The 20,663-nt window shown below is 39.6% G+C and overlaps 1 protein-coding gene across 7 annotated transcripts in view; it reads left to right on the top strand.

The window, feature by feature from the left end:
* TMEM108 (transmembrane protein 108) overlaps positions 1–20,663 on the top strand; it is a 237,966-nt gene that overhangs the window by 112,065 nt on the left and 105,238 nt on the right. The window contains exon 1 of one of the 7 annotated variants that reach the window (XM_090142454.1): positions 16,107–16,222. The exons of the other annotated variants lie outside the window; for them this stretch is intronic. The gene's annotated coding sequence lies outside the window, so the exon portion shown is untranslated. Of the gene's footprint in view, positions 1–16,106; positions 16,223–20,663 lie in introns of those variants that run through there. 7 annotated transcript variants of the gene reach the window in all.

Raw genomic sequence — 20,663 nt, 5'->3', positions numbered from 1 at the left:
CACTAGAGGTTGAACCTTCCCACCAATATTCCATTATGTTTTGTTGCTGTATGACAGCAGAAGGGGCAGTCTGACAGAATGGTGCATATGAAGCAAAGAAGTGGGATTGAATTCCTCTGTGTGGGGGGAGAAAATGGCACCCATTGATATTTACTGATGCTTACTGAACGCTTATGGAGACCAAATTGTGGATATCAGCACAGCGAAGCAGTAGATGGTGCCTTTCAGTAGTGGTGACAGCAGTGTGAAAGGCAAGCTGCATTCTGGATGGCTGTGTGGATTTTTATGAGCATGACATGCAGGCTCTTGTTCGTCACAGTCAAAAATGCATAGCTAATGGTGGCAACTATGTTGAAAAATAGTATTTTGTAGGTGATAATTTGCTCTCACAAATAGTGTTATTGTGGTCTTAATATCTGCTATAGGTTGCATAGAAATAAATAGGAGACATTTACTCTTGGAGCAACCTCCATAATTCTGTAGATAGTAATAATATTGCTGGTAGTAATGACTGGGGATGTCATGATAAAAAAGGCTGCTGTTACTTCCACATAATGCATTTTAGACTGACACAGCTAGTGCCAATTGCCCATGTAGACAAATTTTTAGCAGGGGGTAGATATTTCCTACCAAGGCTATTTTGGGAATATATATACAGAGTGTATAGGTAAAATTGTATTTTTTTAGTTATACGCCTGTGATGGCTATCTGAAATGCAGGTCTCATTTTTGTGCAGCTGCCAGGATTAGAGCCTGTACAACAAAGAGCCCTTCACTGTTTGTCTCATCTCTGTATGAAGTGTTGACCTAAAGCCTTACTTGTGTTTCTGCTTGTATACCCTAGCAGTAGAGTAGCTGTTGTTGTGGCTGCATGAATAACAAAGGCATCCTATTACCATCTGTCATGTCATACTTATAATTTTCAAGATTCAGCCTCAGCCCTCCTGGTGTGATTGACTTAGAATCATGATTGACATTAATAGCTATTCTTAAAAGTCAAAAAGCAGGCTTTATTTCTGACAAGGGGGGCACGTTTGATTGATAGTGAACTCATTACAATTATTTACTGGAGCCTGGGAGCCCTGGTACAGTGATGTTTATGACAGCTTTGGTTCAGTGCTCACTTAGAACTACACACTCCAAGTGGGTTTGCTCCAAGTGCTTCAAACAGCATTTAATGCTGTAGTTTGGGATTGAGGATGGGGAAAGAAAAGGGAAGAGGCACCTGTGGAATGTAAGCATGTTTTGTACACATACATGGGAAACCGAGATGCTTTCTGCCTGTTAATACTATCAGAAAATGCTCTGCTGTGGTACTAAATCACAGCCAGTTATAGAAGGTTTGTTACAAGCTTGAGAAAAGCAGACTTCTTGATTAACCTGACTTTTCTCTTGGAATCACAGAATACTCTGTGTTGGAAGGGACCCACGTAGACCATAGAGTTCAATCCTGGTTCCACACAGCTTCACCCAAAACCCAAACCTGATGTCTCTCCTTGTGAGGAGCTGCAGCTGTCATGAGGCCTTCTGTCAGCTCCTCTGCTTTGGGCTGAGCAAACCAAGGGACCTCAGCTGCTCCTCACATCTTGCCCTGCAGCTCCTTGCCCACCTTTGTATACTCCTTAATAGTTTTATGCCTGATTTGTACTGTGACACCCAAAACTGTACATGATACCTCAAGATGAGGCTGCACCAAGGCAGTGTAGAGCTTGGTCACTTTTTGTTTTAATGTACAGTAAACAATCATGAGAGATACAGCCACAAAGTTTCAATTTAACTTTGCAGCCAGCCTAGAAATGAAATTCTTTTGGAGGGGGTGGGAACAAGCAAGCATGGACTGTATGAACTAAGATGGTGAGAATAAATATTACACTAGCTTTAGCTGCGCTGACTACAAGAAAAAGGACAGCTATGAACGAAGTCCAAAGGACAACAATTGTGGCCTGAAAAGTCAATTCATGTATTAGAATATATTGTGTAAAATGCCAGCTGAAGTTGGAAAGCATGTACTGTTGAGAAAATCAGTGAAGATGGGTAATGGTTTACAGAACTCTACCCTTCAGTAGTTTTCCTCTTGTACACTTTCAATAAACTATGAGCAATCCTCTGAAATCTAAAGGGAATTTTAAAGGTTTTTTGTGCCAAAATCTTAGACTTGCAGAGCAACTTTAACCTTGAATGACTATACAGTAGCATCCAAGTCTGCCACTAAAAATTTATCTGCATGATACTCACTCTTCTTTTGATGGTCATGAGTCTGTTCCTGATCCTTATAATAAACTTCTTAAAGTATTACCTGCCAGCACACTGTCTCATTTATATAAGATTGTTGGTTTGGGTGTCGCACTGATAGCAAAGTAATTCAGAGCACTTGTCTGCACTGGGGAAGATGTGAACAGCAAGGAATGGAGAAACCCAGAAATTCTGCTTAAATAATGGAGTAAAAATTTTTTTGTGCAGTCAGAGCCAAGTTTGACTTTAAGCTAAATATCATATTTTAATGAAACGCCTTATAAAGATGGAAGTTCAGGAGAATTCTTATGAAAACAGCAAGCTCTGAGAGCCTCTTGTATGACTATAGCATTGTGGTACATGAGAGGGAGTGACTAACCTGACTATAGCCAGTGCCACTTTGTAGATGAAACCAAAAATTTAAGTGGAGAATTTGCCATTACAGCCCTTCCTCAAAAGATGAGGCAGTATATACTGGTCCTGTAGCCTGGGAGCAAGGTAGCAAGGTATCCAGGTGGCATACACAGCTGGTTTGTTGGAGGAAATGCAATCCTGTCTGCATGAAAGCAAAAACTTTCAATTGAGTAAGCATATCACTAGAGTGCCTATGAATGCAGAGCACAGCCTTGAGTGTGCACAGCTAAACTAGTTTTTTATGTGTTAAAAAAAAAAAAGGTGGTGGTGTAACCAATGCATGAACGTTTCTGAATGTGTCTGTTAGACATGCTTGTGAAAACTTCATCTTTCAGACAGCATTGCTGACTGAGGCTGCTATTTCATCTTTATTAAAACTAGAAAAACTGGACTTACACGAATATGAGTGAAGAAGGAATGTAACCTCTTTTCAGTCCTATTAAATTTTGTCCTCTCTGGACTGTGCTTTAAATATATATATATATTATATATAAAACCTAGACCACTTCTTGCCAGTAGTGTTAAATCCTTCCTAAAGCCACCTTCCTTCTTTGAGCTGACTTAGCAAAGTGCCCCAGCAGCTCTGTGGCATTCACAGCCTGAAATCAAATTTGAAATGCAAAGAATGCATCTGCTGTAATGCTACTAACCGGGAGCAGAGATAGAAACATAATTCTTAGTGCTATCACCAAAATTCAGTGCTTGCAGTTCTTGGGGATAGAGTATTGGAAGAGGAATCCTCAGCTTGAAAATAATTTATGGTCTGTCTTTGAATAGTTTTTATTCTGTATGGTTCTACAGCAGAGATCGAAGTCAAGTAAGTTTACTGTCAGGAGGATTAAATTTGTTTTCAAGGTAGTCTCACCTCCATTGGAAAATACCTAAGGAGGGGGTAAGCAAATGGAGAAAGCAGAGACCAGAGGTTTTCATTCTATGATGTGTGTGTTTATAAGCAGGAGCTAATTAAACCAAGGCAAAAGCTCACAAGGAGGGTTATTTTTAACAAGTGGCTTCCAGTATAAACTGGAAAACAAAATGCTTTCATTTGAAGAAGCCAGAATAAAAGCATTTAGATGTCAGGTTTTGACTTGTAGGGTAAAAATCTGATTGCTCTTTCTTGCACATCTTCTCTGTTTTGTACTGTTATAGCAGACAGAGTGCTTTGATGGTCAGCCATCGACTAACAAGACTTTAAATCAATTATTTAGATATCAGACATACTTGGCACAACTGTTACCTTCTAGCAATGACTCTCTAAGTGGATTGTACTCCAGAGACAAATCAAAGTCTCTATCTGCTGTTAGCTTGATTTATGCTTAGTATTGTACATATCTTCAACAACAATATTTGCATATTCAGTGATAACCATTTAAAAGCACAGCTTCTTTTTTTTTATTTGCTTTTGCTCACGTGGGGTGTGATAATTAACAATGAAGACCAACTTTCAGGAGGTGGGGTTGGCTGATACAAAGATGATGCTTTCTCAAACTGTGTGTGTAACTGGGGGAGATTTCAGGTATAACTTGATGTTTAAATACGAATGTATGCTTTTGTCTAGAGATTGAAGTGATCACACTTACAAATTCTGTAAGGCTGGATTAGAAAGAGTTAATAGTGTAGATCTTCTAGGAGATGCAAGTACACTGACTAATTTGTTCTACCTTTGTTTCAGTGCATTTGAGATGCTTGTTACTTCTTAGCTTATACGTTTAGTATATTGTTACACGACTTCTTTACTGTATTGTTTTCTATTCATATTTGACTCTGATATGGAATGAAGGGTATTTGTGAGTCCAGACTTCTCTGTGTCCCTTCAAAGAAAACAGGTATGTTACTATAGTACTGGGGCAGACTCGTTCTACAGGCTCCATACTTTGTGGATGTGAACTAAGTCAGAAGGATTTTTGCAGGTTAGCCTATTTCTTCATTTGGTTACCTTTGGCCAGAGAGAGAGCATGTGATGAAGGAGGTACTTGTGATTTTTTTTAACATATTTTCTTCTATTTTCACAAGATCCTTCTGAAGGTGCTAGCTGGCAGTGAATTCCAACATACCATCATAAAAGAAATTCTCCCACTTCAAATTTTCACTGAAGAATCTCTTCTGGGCCAGTAGTGCTCTAGAAAGCAGCTTCAAGAGAAGTTCCCTTCTGCATTTTAGTCACTTGCTAAATGCAAGGACAGGAAAACATAAGCTGTGGTTGGAAGGGATCTCATCTAGCCCTGAGTTCAGTGGGGATTACCCCAGCACCAGGTCAAGGTAACTGGCTTTGCTCTGCTGAGTCTTGCAGCCCTCTGCAGTTGGAGGTTCTGCAGCCTCTTTAAGTAGATTAGCTTTTCAGCAGCATTATTTGGCTTTGGGCTTGAGCTTCAGCTGGACATCAGCAGGAATCTCCTGAGCACCCATGTGCAGGCAAAAGGGTGAATCAGTCTCTTAAACTGCAAGTACTACAGAGCCCAGTCAAAATATTTTCCATGAGTAGTTCTGCTGAAGGAAACTTAAAGGGGAGATTCCATTCTAGTTTCCTTGAATTGCTTTGAAAATCAGTAGAGGAATTTGAAAATCAATTACACAGATTTGACTGTGAGCCAGCACTGCTCTTCTGAAAACAGCTGAATTTCTTTTCCTTGTTTTGCTGCTCATGTCACTAAGAATCTGAAAGCAGCTATCTGTACAAACTGGAGCTTAAGCAGTGTTTTATCAGCAAACCAATTATAGATTTGTGGTTAACAGTGTATTGACCATATATTTTAGTGTGGTTGGCAGTTTTATCCTTTAATCTGCTTGCAAACCTTTCTCACTGACTTGTAAGATGGATTTTCCCCAAATATGTAAACTGCAGAAGGAATTGGAAACTGTGTGATGTTGCACTGAGGTGAGCATCTCTTGCAGTCAGTCTATATGAAGCCATTTCTTAATATTAGGGCTATGGAAAGAGCTTGACAAATATAATGGAGTTAAGTAAAAAATAAAGGGTGAGATACCGTAGTAGCTGGTTTGAATTTATATTAAGAAGTCAGTATGAGCCCAACAAAAATCTGTCTGAGGCAAGTGTACTCAAGGTATTCCCTTGGAATTAATTCCCAATTTGGGCTAGAAATGAGTCTTAAGCATACAGGAACAGCAGTTACAAAGATCCTTTGAGATATACTTTTGTTGTTGTGCGTGGAAACTCAACAAATTCTTTCTAACTAATTTCCACTGGAAATCCAAATGCTGTTTCCAAACAAATTTGCTGGTGCTTTTTTTAATTTCAGAATGAGTAGTTGTTTTGGGTTACCACTTACGGTTAAGGAATATATCTGCAAATGTATATTTATTACAACAAGACAGCCTGTGAGAGGACTCAGCCTGAGCAGAAGGTCTGTGCATTCAGACACTGACTTCTCATTCTTTCATTTTAGTAGCCATGAGCTCCTGCCCTTCCAGGGCTGGCTGATGATAAAGTGACTGTGCAGAAATGGGTAGATGGCAAATGAAGTGCTGCTGGAAAGCTGCATTGTGAAAAGCAGTACGGAGGAACAAAATGTTTCCAGGTCTTTCATTTGTGCTCCATTATGTGAAATGGATGAGAAACAGATTCACTGTTAGTCAAGTTCCTTGTTGAAGGCAGCTAGGTCACCACGGTTGGTTCATAGTGAAAACGGGACAGGAGCATCACTGAATCCTTATTCCTTGCTGAAAGAAGGAGGGTGAACAGTAGCTCATTCACAAGTAGGAAATCTGAATTGGCGAAGGACAGAAGCTTTCTGTTTTATGAGAAAACCTAGGTAGAGGGCTTTTTGTTCTTATTCTGAGTAGGAAGCATACTGGATTGTATGTACAGACATAGATATTTCAAGTCTCAGGATGTTGCTGGTATTATTAGCAGTGACCCTCTTATGCACTCTACACTGTAGCAGTTGTATCAGTAGGTTACATTAAAAGGGGAAGATTGAGAAGTGTGTGTTACTTTCTGCCTCTTTTCTCCCTCTAATGGTTAAACATTTCCTGTCTTTGTAAGAAATGAATCAATACAAATGGTTGAAACTCCATGAAATGTATGTCATGTCGGCTTTTTTTTTCAGTTAAATGGTTTTTTGATGGCAACATTTGAGTTCCATTATGTAGTTAGAAATCCTAAGCTTCTCTTAAGATCGGTAAGTAATACTATCTCCACATACAGCCAGTTAAACTACAGCAAAGCCATAAAGTGACTTGTCAAAAGCAATGCAGAATCATTGCCAGAGACAAAGCTGGAACTCAAAAGTTCCTAATACTCACTGAAACATATTTTCAGTGTCAGTGCTGCTGTGTCCTTACCTAGTAATATGCACGTCTGATTGGCATATAGCTATGCAAGTGAACAAGAATGCTGTTTTCTGTACATCTTGATTGTCTCCTCCTGCCAGTCACACACTGTTTATTGAACAGCACCATTAGCTATTTTTCATATTATTTTATTAGTATTTCACATTTTTTTTTTCCAGGCTTTCTGAATTTTGTGCTACTCATTTACTGAGAATGTACTAACTTGATAACAGGAGAGCAGGAGACAACTTTACAAAATTCCTTCCTGAGACCTTTTTTCCATTGGTTACGGTTCTCTCTTTGCCAGGTACTGAAGAGCAGTTGATTGTTTTGTACACTAAATCAGGGCTGTGATGGAATGTATAATGCAATTTTTCAAAGGGTTGACACAGTAATTTGCTTTTCTTGATAGGGTTGTTCTTAAATATATTTGTTTACCTCTCTTCAGATTGTTTCCACTGATCATTGCTCATTGCTTGGTTTCCTGTTCTGTTTTACTATTTAAAAGTCACCTTGTTTTCTGCAAATGAGGCAAAATAATTTGTGCATAAAGAGCAGTGTGGAATATTACCTTTCTGCGCTGAGGTAAAACATGGAAACAAATCTAATTAAGCATATGATTTTTAAAAAACTAAAATCTGTGCATACATATAGGTACACAAGTACTCATGAAGAATAAGTAAATATGACATACTCATACACACTTTTCCCCAAATGCTCTAGATGCATTTTAATTGTTCACAAGAATATTTATGAATGCGTTGACTATCTATGTAAATCAACACCTGATTTCTTCTTGCTTCAGTGGGGAAAATGTGGTGGGAGATTCTGGATTACACAGTGTCAGCAGTAAGGAAGGGGTAATTATTCTGTTTAGTGCAGGAAAGTGAATGACATTACTGTATTTCATAGACCTGTGTGTGACACCTTCTTTGGACTTCTGTTACACTAGTGATGATTATTGTCCATGAGATACTTTAGCAATGCATTTTGATCATTTGGCTCAATGATAGCTTCATGTGGTGAAGCTACCACTCACTCTTAACAACTACATTTTTTAAAGCTCTTTACTATGAGAGTGGTGAGGTGCTGGAATGGGGTGCCCAGGGAGGTTTGGTTCAAGACCAGTTTGGATGGAGCCCTGGGCAGCCTGGTCTAGTCCTAAATGTGGCGACTGATGGCCCTGCATGCGACGGGAGTTGGAGATTCATGATCCTTGAGGTCCAACCCAAGCCATTCTATGATATGGTGGTTATGTGGATGTTGGGCTTTTTGCATAAAATATTTTAAATAATAAAAGCCCCTCTCCTTGATTTTAGTAGGTTCAGTGGGACAACTGGAATAAATGACTGAAATTGCCCACATAGATGACTGTATTGCCCACAAGGGCAGGTGCCTTGAGCCCTTGATTAAACACAATTTGGTCAATGAAGATAGGACAAGTGAAGAGACAAGATCCTTAAAATTACTTCTTGCATTAAAGGTTGGGTATGGAATATTTCTGCTGGTCCAAACAGCTCCTGGCTAACACCAGCTCAGCTCTTCTAGATGGCTGAACTGTGCATGATATAGCAGAAGACAAAGCTTTGTCTCTCCTGGCTGTTCTGGAATGCATACTTTTTCCCAGTCTGGAGAATAGGGTTAATCTTACAGAGATGTAAGTGAAATTCTTCTGCCTCTCTCCTCTCTGATTATGTGGTCAAAGTCACAGCTCAACTATCCCTTGGCTAAGTGACATGTGTACTGTTCAATACTAGAAATCAGAAATCCACGCTTCTCAGTCTTGTAACATAGACTCATAGTATTGCAGAATGATTTGGATTGGAAGGAACCTTAAAGCTCATCTAGTTCCTTCCTCCTTCCACTAGATCAGGTTCCCATCTGACACTGTGTACGGTGTATTATACAGAATCTGGTGCAATAAGATTCTGGTCTTACACAGATATTTAAAACAAAAATCAGTAACCTGAGAAGTCTCTAGAGTGGGAGATAGTGTTTGAAAGAGCATGCTGTGGTTTCATAAGAGTATGCCTTTGAAATTGGCACAATGCCATTTCTCAGTGAAAAATGAGCAGTTGCTCCTGATCTTCCAAACATAACTACAGGGCTTTCTCAGCCTGGTGCCTTCCTTTTGCACCTCCTGTAAGATATACAGCACTTCCAGCAGCAAACTGCCCTTGGTATCACACTGGTCTGTCAGCTCAGTCCTGACTGAGGTAAGACTGCCATCTATTGAATTCCCAGCATCATCTGCAAAATCTAGCTTTCTATCCACATACTGACCAGTTCTAGTCCTGCTTTGTTTACAAGACCTGTCCAGACTGGAGTCTTCTCTGATGTGCCTGTAGGCTAAGTCACCTTGCACATAGCAATCAAAGTGTCAAAAAGTAGCCACTGAGAGCTCATACCTTACTGCATTGATTTCTTTTGCGCTGAAAGACGTGACAGATGTGTCTTTCCAGGGTTTGGTTGTCAGGTGCATTTTCCAGGGCTTGTCAATGTTGCAGCTATCTTCCATCAGAGGGAATTTCCTATCTTCCATCAGAGGGAATTTCATGTGCTTGAGGATAATAGTGAGAAAGAAAGGCAAGAATAACTTTCAGAAAACATCTATTTGGACTATGATTAAGAAGGGAAAAAACCCTCCCATTTAGCTCATTGATTCCTCTCAGTGATTTCTTTCTACTTTCATTTACATACAGAAATACTATCTAGCATAATAAGACTCATACCCTGCACAGCAGCAGCACAAATGTTTAAAAGCACTACCAAGATGCAGTTTTCCAATACCACCTCCCTAGATGCCACTCCACCTTAATGGGATTTCCACACTATCAAACTAAAGTTAAATACTTGGCATATATTCCTTTGAGTCTCAAGACATGTTTTGTGATTAAGAGACTGCTCAAAGTCCTGCTGAACTGTTCTGTTGAATACAGTGGGCTTTAATTCAGAAGAAACCACAACCCAAGTTAATTTGAATGCATGTAGCTCAATGCTTTCTCATGGATGGCAGTGAAGCAGTGCTAGCATGAGCTATTGGAGCAAGGACAAGGAGCCTTGAAAGTGTTTGCAGAAGCATTCTATGTTAGGCTCAAGAGACTCATCCTGTGCAGTGAATGAGGACATGTGTTGGCAATTGGAGAGGCAGCTGGGCAATTGTGCTCTCAGCTAGTATGTATGGAGTTTTCAAGCCTTCTCTCTCCTTGCACTGAGCAAACCAAAGGTGTCTAGTTAAAAGCCTCATTTCACTTGAAATAGCTTGTAAATCTGTCTCGAGGGCTCTTTGTCTCCCTTATGCTCCTCTACTACTTTTCCTCTTTTAACAGTTTTCCTTGGAGTATCTCCTGTACATAATCATTTCCAACAATATCTCTTCTTCCATCCAAGGTCCTAAATGTCATGCCCTGCCCGATGGAGATAAGCAGTGATACCATCTAAGTTTCAGTTGTGCATTCCAGATGTGTGATTCCCTTTGGTGATAAAGCAGCAAAGCTGCTTCCCCTTGCAGATCCTTCCCATTGAATTTAGAAAGGATAATGCATTCCCATTCAGGCATCACGTATGAGATAACTCATCATTGTCAGAAGGCAACAGAAAAAGAAATCTTATGCTCTGCAGTGGGGATACCATGAAGAAAGGCTTTGCCTTGCTCTGCACTAAGAGCCTGTTTTGTCATTTTCCCTGAAACTGTGTGCGCACTGAACTCCTAGTGGAGCCTGAAATGTTCAGTCAGGGTAATGTACAATAACGAAAATGGAAGTGTCCTTATCTTTGTTAAGGAGATAAACTGGATGGGCACAGAAATGAGAATAAAAGGATTTAGAGGGGCTGGATCAAAAGATGCATTTTGCTGCAAAGATTATCAGCACATTGGATGAATGTGCTTCTCAGAGGAATATGATAAAGCATACAACTGTTCATATGTGGACACATGCTCTTACATTCTTTCTGTTCATTTTCCTGTCACTTGCTTTTCTCAGCCATGTTTGTGTAAGCATGGGCTTCCTGCAGTCTGGCCCTGCTCAGTGGGCCTGTATGATGCCTTTGGGGCAACAGAAATACATGTGGAATAACTGCCTCTTGTGGGGTAGGACTGAGAGAAATGGCATCAAAACTGAAATGTGCCTTTTCCTGTCTTGACAAATCTCCATTTATTTGTTTACCAGTCATCCTTGGGGTTTTTTATTCAAACATCAGTGACCTTGTCTCAATGTGCTGGGCCCCTAGAGAATGATGATGGCCACCAGGAGCTGGAGAAAAAATGAATACAGATCTTCATTTGTTTATGCTGGACAAATAATTTTTATAACTTTAATAGGTCTTTCTGTTAGCTTGTGACAAGTAATAGAATGCCAATGTATTCATCATTCAAAGCCCATTAAAACTGTCAGCTTTGTAAATGTTCGATATAATGCTCTGATTCAGACTTACACCCTTAATCCCTTACCATAACCACTGCTTCATATATGAGACATGGCATTCTCATAAGGAGTAAGTAATTGGCCAATTTAAAGTATAGACCATGTTATCTTGTAGAATGGAATAAAAACAGTGATAGTCAAACTCCAAACAATTTGAATCTTAATGTTGGATAAATTAAGGTCTCTCCTTTGCAGTTCCCTTCATATGGAGTTCTCTGAGTAATGGAAAACTGGAATTTGTTGCTCATGTTAGGTTTTAGGCTTCTTTAGTCTTAAAGATGTTTTGTAGAACTAGGCTCTGCCTCTACATTTTATTATTATTTTTTTTTTTTACTGAGAAGGCATTACAGACTTGACAGTTAAAATAATGCCTGCCTTATTTATGGCTAAATCCTAGTGTCTTATTAGCAGGAGGAGTTTCATTGCTAGCAGCAGGACTTGGACTTGGACCTGTCACGGATTACTTTCCCCCGGTAATTTAGACTTGTTAGTGGTAACTGCTGAACTAATATTAGTATTCCAGTAGCATCTGAAGGTTCTGAGATATCTCGGAGCCCTGTTGTATCACAGACACTACATAAACCCATGGTGGGGAGAAGTCCCAGTCTGGAATTCTGTAGGATAAACAGGTAAGAAAATATGTAGCAAAAAGGAAATGATATCTCTCTTTTTTAGGTGGAGTATCACTATTCACACGGGATAACAGAACTGTAACACTGTTTTCAGAAGTGTGGAGAAATAAAGCATTTTGCCAAATGTCGAAAACAAAATCTCTGTCATAATTGGGAGTGAGCCTAGGTTTCTTTAGTCTAATATGCTGCTCAGATTGAAAGACAGCCACTCTTTATTTTTTCTAAGTAAAGTTTAAGCATATGTCTGGTAAGGTGGGAACGAATAGTGTTGTTCTTGTAGATGAGAAAAACTGAGTAGATAATGTGCAAAAAGTAAATAAAGATCATAGAAATGAAGAGCAGAGAAAGAGAATTCATAATTTGCAGATATTTTATCAAAATAACTAAAAACAGGAGTTGTGGGTTTTTTGTTTTTTTTTTTACCCAATACACCTCCTCATACTTGGAATACCTTTCTATCACTCAAGTTTAGTTGTTGCAGGTTTGCAAGGTGTCTTAGGGCAATATTTGACCTGTTACCAGGGTGCAAACACAAAGGGATGGCTGCAGCCAGGCAGGACCCCTCAATTCATGTTTGGATAAGTAAGAACAGGCACAATCAAGTCTTTGAGTGCCCGGTGACAAAAGATGTGTACTTGACCCACGTTCAGCACTCCTGAATTGCTTATCTGCATTCCTGTGCTGGCCATTACTATTCCTGAAATCCAGAACTAATGTTTTCAGGAAAGTCCCTCAGAAAGTAAACAAACCCAAGTGCTGATTTTTAGGCTAAGCCCTTGTCCAGGTATTTTTCCGCACCAAGACAAGAAAGCCAGCAGGAAGTCCAACAGAGTTACAAAAACAAGTTCCCTTTAAGTTTTTGAAGGTGTGCCTTATCTATTCCTGACCCATCCTTTAGGTACCAATTGGTCAACACATTTGCAGAAGTAGTGGTAGGACTGTGAAAAGCCCCACCTTGGTTTGCATTCTCCATTATATCAATATCTTCTCTATAGTGAACAATTTAGTCAGATGTATTTTGGCAGCTGCAGGGGACAGATGAAGACAGCAGTGTTGATTTTTTTTTTTTGCACCAGACATCTTTTTTTTTGCCTGATAACAAAAGCAAAATGTCAGCCTTGCTTCTGGTAGGGCTTTTCCTGGCCCAGCACGGACAAATGATTTGCTGAACAATTCTTTCTGGCACTCCGAACTTTTTATAGGTGGATTGTATTCCTGTCAATTGAGGTAGGAATAGAGCTGGCCTTTCCCACCGCATCAGAAAAGGTTCATTGCCTTTTTGGAGGGAACATGCCCAGACATCATCAGAAGGATAAGTAGCAACCATCTGGTGAGACTTATTTAGAACAGAGGCACCTTTGGAGATTAAGTTCTGACTGTTGCACTGATGGCCTTCAGCCCTGTTGCATTAATGGGGCCGACTTGGCAGCACAGAGGAGCAGAACCACCTGTCTGTTGGCTTCCCCAGCTCTGGCTTGAGCACACCATCATCTGAGATGCTGGACATCTGCTGCTAGACATTATTCTTGTAGGGAATGGGTGAGCACTTGCATACGCTTTCAAGTAGTTACTCATGAGATAAATGCAAAATTCAGCTGGAGTGGCATGTCAGGAAGCAAAACTGAAGGTGAACACCTTTGCTTCTGGAGTGATCAGTGAGCTAATTTAGAAAGAGCTTGTGCTGCAGAACGGTAGTGAAATGAGTCTCAGCTGTGCTGCACACTAGATTTGTGCAGAATCTGAAAACAAGATGCAGAAAGCACCTGCATTTAATCAGTCTGGGGAGAGTTGACTCTGAGCTTTATCAGTGCTTCTGTTTAACTGCTGGTGCCTAACAGCACCCAGAGAGGCACTGGGAGTTGTTATGTCACCGGCAAGATATAGTAGTGTTATTAATTTAATGCTCTTTATATTGTTTAATTTGGAAATTCAGATTTAATCAAATGTCAAACTCGCTGTCCAAATTCTTAAATTAAACATGAATTGCTTGGGAGATTTTCCAGAACTGCTGTTTGTTGCATCAGCCCCACTGTCACTTTTATTGGTTGTAGAAGCAACCATTTTGCAACAAGCTAATTTGGCTTTGGCTATAGAGTCAGAATAGCTGCCTTGAGACATTCTGAGCCTGTTTTCTACAAGAACCTGTGATTTTTAATAACATCATCAAAAATAGTTTTGTTGGAGGCTGAACAGGAGTAAAAAATCAACAAAAGGAAAGGCAATTCCCATTCTTTTCTCATTATGGTATCTATATCTTGTAAGTCATCTCCTTATCAGCTGTTGTCTCCTTGATGCTCCCAAGAGTATTTGTATCTTCGTGGTTTTATAAGAAATGACTCCTTTAAATCAGGCACACTTACTGTCTAAAAGCATCTGCAAAGATGTAAACATAAAAATGAGACCAGTGATTTGCTGGTTAAAATCAAGTTGTGAGACTCAGCTCTCTAAGAGCTGTATTACCTAAAGATGCCTTGTAACGTCTTTGTGAAAAGCAGGGAAGAGAGATTTAGGATGTCATTTGTGAGCAGTCATTTGTTAGGAGATGGAACTCTGGAACAGTTTCTTATTTGACCCATACTGAAACTCTGATGGCATCATACTGATGGTGTATGTAGATGAAGGCTCTATGTTAATAGAGGTATTGGATACAGAGATGCAGCTTTTTGATTTTATTCTCATCCCTGCACTTCTGATACCTTGTAGTGACATCAAGGATGGGCTGTGACACAGCAGCAGCTCAGTAATAGGGCACAAATGCCATATGCTCCCCCCCATACACTGAAGTACTGGGAGCAAAGGCTTTGTCTAAGCTTGTTTTCATTGCACAGGTGGATGTGGTAACACAGCATGGATGAGCCTGGCTTCTGATTCTTTATAAATCCAAAACAACTGAAACAGATTTACTTCATACTTTTCTCTAGATAATTGAGAACATAATTTAGTCCTTATCGAAGAATATAAGAATGGAGTAGTCATCAAGATCGTTACTTGATCTATAAATAGACTCAAACATACCACTTGATTTTTATTGCATTTATGCTTAGCTATTCTATTTTATTTTAGTTTCTTTATTGGATAGCGTTCAACAGGTTGTCTTTCAACTTTTCTTAAAGCCAGCCAGGGTACAGCTCACTTATTCTCCTGGTGAAGTTATTGCAAGAAAGCCTGTTGCAATCAGGTTGTATATGTGCAGGATTCATTTTCAATATTCTTTCCAATTTTTGGCCTGACCTGTGTATTCCTTACTCTGGGAACACCCAGATTTTCTTCTCGCTCTTCTGTTCAGAAACCTTCAATGCTACCAAAACACACATAATCTGACGTGTAAAAAGGGAATTTCCACTTCAGAAGCATGCTTGGAATGCTTTGTTTTAGCAGTCCTAACCCTAGAATATTAAGGTACCACAACTTTAGGGATTCATGGCCATTGCCAGCTCACCAGGGTTGCAGAAAAAAGGCCTGACAGGAGTGTTAGGGCAATGGAAATTTACAGAGGCATAGCTTCAGATAATATTTAAAAGACCAGATTTGCAGGATTTGTTTATTTACATAGGCAAAGTTATCTCAGAAGGATGTGACTGAAATTTTTCAGTCTAGACCAGTGAAATTGTGTGTTATTTGCATGCAGTATGGGAGTTCTCTGAGTTCAGCTGAACTGTTGAACAGTTTTCAGAAGCCAGCAGACAGCTGCTGTTTACATTCTCCTCACTCACTTGTCAGTTATGACCTGTTTCATTTATTTTTCTTCATCATTGTTTCCACCCAAATGTGACTCAGCTTTATCACTGATACCTGCAGTATGTTGAACTGCAAGGAAGCAAAGGAAGGGAAAGAGAACCAGCTGAGCTATTGCAAGTAGGTGGCACAGGAGCAAGACTTTGTTTTTCTTGCAGGGTACTGAAATGTTGGAACTTGCTGAAAAATATAGAAAGCTTTTTTAATATCTCTTGCTTTAAGGCAAGTCTGGTAAAGGGCAGCATAATTATGCTGTGAAGTGGACGTACAGAATAGGTAATTTAATTTTGTTGCTGTTGTAATCTGCTGGGCATTTTTCCAAAACAAGAGTAGGGAGTAACTTGTATTTCATTATATCTGCCCAGATGAGTAGGAGGAGATTAAGCCTTTAATTACAAGATGGAGCATCTTGAGCCGGCGTTACATTTTGGGGCTAAAGCCACAGCCAATCTAAAAGTAGCCTACAGGATCTCAGATCACCTGCTGCACAGACCTGGTAAAGACTTTCTGTCTTGGCTACTTTTGTATTTTATTGGAGTTATGTACATGTGTGTTTTAAGAAAATGAGTATTTTCCTCAAGCTGGAATAATCCCCATGAGTCTGATCTCCTAGTCACATGGCACTGAAACAAACTGACAGCCAGCTCTTTTCTTCTGTGTTCATGCATCAGTAAGATAATTTTTAATAGATGCTACCCTGTCTGGCTAGGACCTTTAAATGACATAATTGAACCTCTTGTCTCCTTTTTGACTTTTCCCGTCAAATTTGTGAGGCTGGTTGCCATCAGCAGTTGTGAGTGATTAACATTCTTGCTAATTTGGTTGCCATCAGACTGTCAAGCATGGAGATGACATGAAATACTCATGTAAAAGTGACAGAGAATAGAATTTTTTTCCTGTTCTTGGGGTTTTGTTGTAGTAAGAAGTAAAAAGTTGAATGGAACAAGCATCATCTGAGTACCAGGAAAAGCTGTCTTTTGAAAGTATTTCATTAAGTAAAACTGTATGAGTGGGTAGATCTCTGTTTTACTGTGAACATTTGGAATAATGATCTTTCATTTGAATGTTTTGGCTTTCAGGGAGCTCCTTCAACTCCACTCAGCTGTAACTGGGAGTTGGGAGGGCTCAACTTACTACAGTGAGAGAGCACAAAAATTATTCCTTTAAGAAGACTTAAGCTTTTAAATTTGAGATCTGCTTGTAAATGATGTTTTATGCAGTAAAATGTGCTGGAATAATAGTTGGAGTGATTAGATTTATTCTGCTAGCTTGTATGCATTTGTTGGTAATTGGCATGGAAAGCTGTATTTGTCAGTGTCAGATGGTCTGCCAGGGGAATGCATGAGGTAAGCATTCCCTGACATAATACTTGGGTACTGCAGGCAGTACCAATGAAGAACAGCCTTTCTGTTTCAGCTCCATGAAGCTGTAAGATGTGGGCAATTTGATTATTGCAATGCTTGAAGAGCTGGGTTGCCATTACTAATTCTGAATGATCAGTTTGTTCATACGGTTCCTTGTAATCCAGTGGTGACCAGGAAGCATCGAATGGTGTTGCCACCTTGGTGGCAGTCATGCTCTGGGTATGAAGCCATCAACTGGTTCCAGCAAAGCCTCCCACTAGCAGGATGTGATTGGGAAGTTTCCTGTGCTCCTTATTTTGAAGTCCTAGATGGATGGTGAAACAGAGGACATGAAACTGTGCTTGAAGCTACCAGAACAATGTGAGTAGCATTACTGGCTCAGAAAACCTGATATTGCTTCCCTTGTTAAAAGTTGTGCATGTGTATCTGAAAAGAGGGGAGCTAATTGCAGCTTAACCAGAGAGAACAAGACCAAGTAATTTGCAAATTACTGTGTTTTTCTGAGAAATGAGCATGTATCAAAGAAAAAATACTCAATATTCAGAGTGGCAAAGAAGCAATGGAGATGTCCTTAAAGAGCTTGCGTTATGTGTTGTAATCAGCTGCACTGGTATTAAAGAAAATGTTCTCTGGTTGTTTTTTTTTCCTTCTTCATGCTCTTCTAATCAATGCTGAAAGATTAATATCACAGTTTCATGGGCTTTTTTTGTGCACGGTATTTATTTTGTGACACAAATCAATGCAAGTCAGGAAGAAGGATTGGGAATGTTGAACTGTTCTGCCAACCAATCCTCTGTTCAGTGGCACAGTACTTTTTTTTTTTTTTTTTTTTCAACCTTGCTACACATGCAGGCATCAGAATGACTGCAGGTATAAAAGACCTGATTTCTGAGCAGGGTAGGAAAGAGAGCATGGCGGGGTCATGGCTCTGGTGGTGTAGATGTCAGTGTTGGGATTATCTGAGCCTACCTTTGAGTGAGGTTGAAGAGTTCCATGTGACTTCAACAAAGCAGTGGCTCCCATTATGGGATTCTAATGAATTGCCTGCAGCATCAGTAGTCTAATCGAGCCATGTTGGATGGCTTTGGTAATCAACAGGAGAAAGCTTCAGTTGGACAGTGAGTTCACATTCATTGTATGTGTCTTCCTTTGGCTGACATGAGGTGCCCCAGCCCTGAGAGGTCTCTTAATAAGAGAGGACACATCTGGGAGAGCAAGAACTAAGTGACTGCAGACATTTTCATTGTAGCTGAAAGACTGAAACATTGGTGCCATCGGGAAAAGCTACAAAACAAAATCCTGCCTCTGTGGGGTTACTTTAAAAAGTAGTGTCCCCTGGCACCCAGATTTACAAGCTGCTACTCAGAAATTCCTAGATGACACAATGATATGGAGCAGCTTTTTCCATACGAGAAGAGTGCTTCCTATTTTGCAGTACACCACCAGCAAGCAAAGCCTCATGAGGGGATCCTCTGCAGCACATCTGCTCAAGAAGCACTGGTGTGAGGTCAGCATGATGTTTCTGTGACTGAAATGTCCCTTAGTGGGAGAAGAGCATTATCAAAAGGGAAAATCTACCTTCTTCAGCAAGGAGTTTTCTCTTTCTGAGAGCTTTGCAGCTGACACTGGGGAAGCCAGTAAACTAGCAAGTGGAGATTGAGGGGGTCTGCTGCACAGAGTGGCTGGCTCAGGAAACATGGGCCTTTTAGCAGTGCCACAGCAGGTTATGATCAGCAGTTAAATAGCTGTATTATTTGCATCATCTCCCTGGCTCTGCTGTGCTGGGAACTGTTCCTCCTCACTTCCTCTACAAAAATGGTTTTGAGAGCTTATATTTAATTGCGTATCTATCCTGAGGTCCAGTTATCCTGTCCTCATGTTCTTGGTTTAGCAAGGAAAGCAGGAGCTACAGGCTGAGGCACATTGCGTCAGCATAAGAAATCCAAAGACTGTTGAAGTGGCTCTTTCATTTATTTGTTCTCAGTTTTCTGCTTTGCATTCTTAGTGGAAGAGAGTATGGAGTTATAGAAGGAGTAAATACAGGAGAAATTCCTTTTTTCCTGGTGTACCAGGTCTGTACTTGCACAGACCTGGTGTTCCCATACTTAAGCAGAAAGCAAAGACTTTAATTGACTTGTAATTATTAACTTCAGGAATGAAAAAAGTCTGGTTGCAGTAATCCTTTCTTCATTGAAACCATGCAGTACTTCAGACAGGTCAGATTTTCATGACCCCAACTGTTATAACTCATAACATGGGAAAAAGAGGCATAATCTTGTATTCCTTGTTCTGATGTATATTTAATAGTCCGGTTCATATTTGAAGCCCAAGCCTACCTATAAGACAATTTGGTATTGATTTCAATGGAAACAGAAATTGTATTTTATACTCCAAAATTATGTAAAGTCAAAATCTGACTCTCCTGAAGTCAGAACCAATTACACTAGAGGACTTCAAAAGGGACAGAATTTAACCTCAGGCTCCTCTGAATATACATGTAGACTTTGGAAAATAAATTGGAGAATTACTGCAGTTCAGTGACATGAAGAAGAAAATAAAACCTTAAAGATCATTTTCCCCTCTCATGCCTTTCCAGCATTAAATGTACTCACCAGCATGATAGGATCAAGTCTCCTGGGATCAAATATTAGTGTATGCTACAATCTGATGATATTAGAAAGGATAAACCTTGGTTTTAAGCGAAACACTTTGTCCTTCATTGCAAAACCATCATACAGCAGTAAAATTGTTCCTCACTGCTTAACTGTTAGTTATGGAAGAATTTGATGTTTATTTCATGAAACTATAACTCAGTAGAAACAAATGAATTAAAATCCATACAGGCCCTATGTTAACAGTGATAGAAATTGATGCAGTGCCATTCCTTATATTTCCTTGAAATGCATGTTTATTTCTATAATTAGCACAAGTGTAAAAAACAGCACAGATTAAGACAGCAAACAGACTTGTTTACTGAGCTTTGACTTTGACTTACAGGGAAGGGAATTCTGAGCACAAGCTTAGCTAAACATACAAAACAAGCAACAAACCTTGTCAGGGTAGAAAAGTAGCATTTAGGAGACATTGATGCTACTTATGTTAATAACTTTCTGTGTGACACAGTGAAGTGCATAAACAACTCTTTTATTATTGCTATTTTGCTAACTAACTGCCAAAGCCTCAATCGAGGGAAAGGTCATCAAAAGGTTACATTCCTTAGGGGATTTTTTCCCTTTTTCCTCCCATTTTCTATTTCCTTCTATCATTGGTAATATTTCCTACAAACTCTTTTGGATCTGCTTGCTTTGTCTATAAGAAATACTTTTAGTACGCTTCTAATATCTTTAAAAATCAATGTGGTTCCACTGACTTCAGTAGACATACATCAAATTCTACGAAGGACCTGATATTTGCCTTTTGCAGTGTCTTTTTTTTCCAGAGACATCTGAGCCTTAACTCTTTTGAAGTCTTACAAAAAAAAAAATGCATTAACATTGCTAGATATCAAATGATAGTTTCAAGACAGTGGGGGTAAATAACAATTAACAGAAAGTATCTTCTGCCATAACAGAA

Source organism: Phasianus colchicus, chromosome 6, assembly GCF_987193195.1.
Source record: "Phasianus colchicus chromosome 6, bPhaCol1.hap1.1, whole genome shotgun sequence".
NCBI classification, from domain to species: domain Eukaryota; kingdom Metazoa; phylum Chordata; class Aves; order Galliformes; family Phasianidae; genus Phasianus; species Phasianus colchicus.
This window is presented reverse-complemented; position numbering and strand designations above follow the sequence as displayed.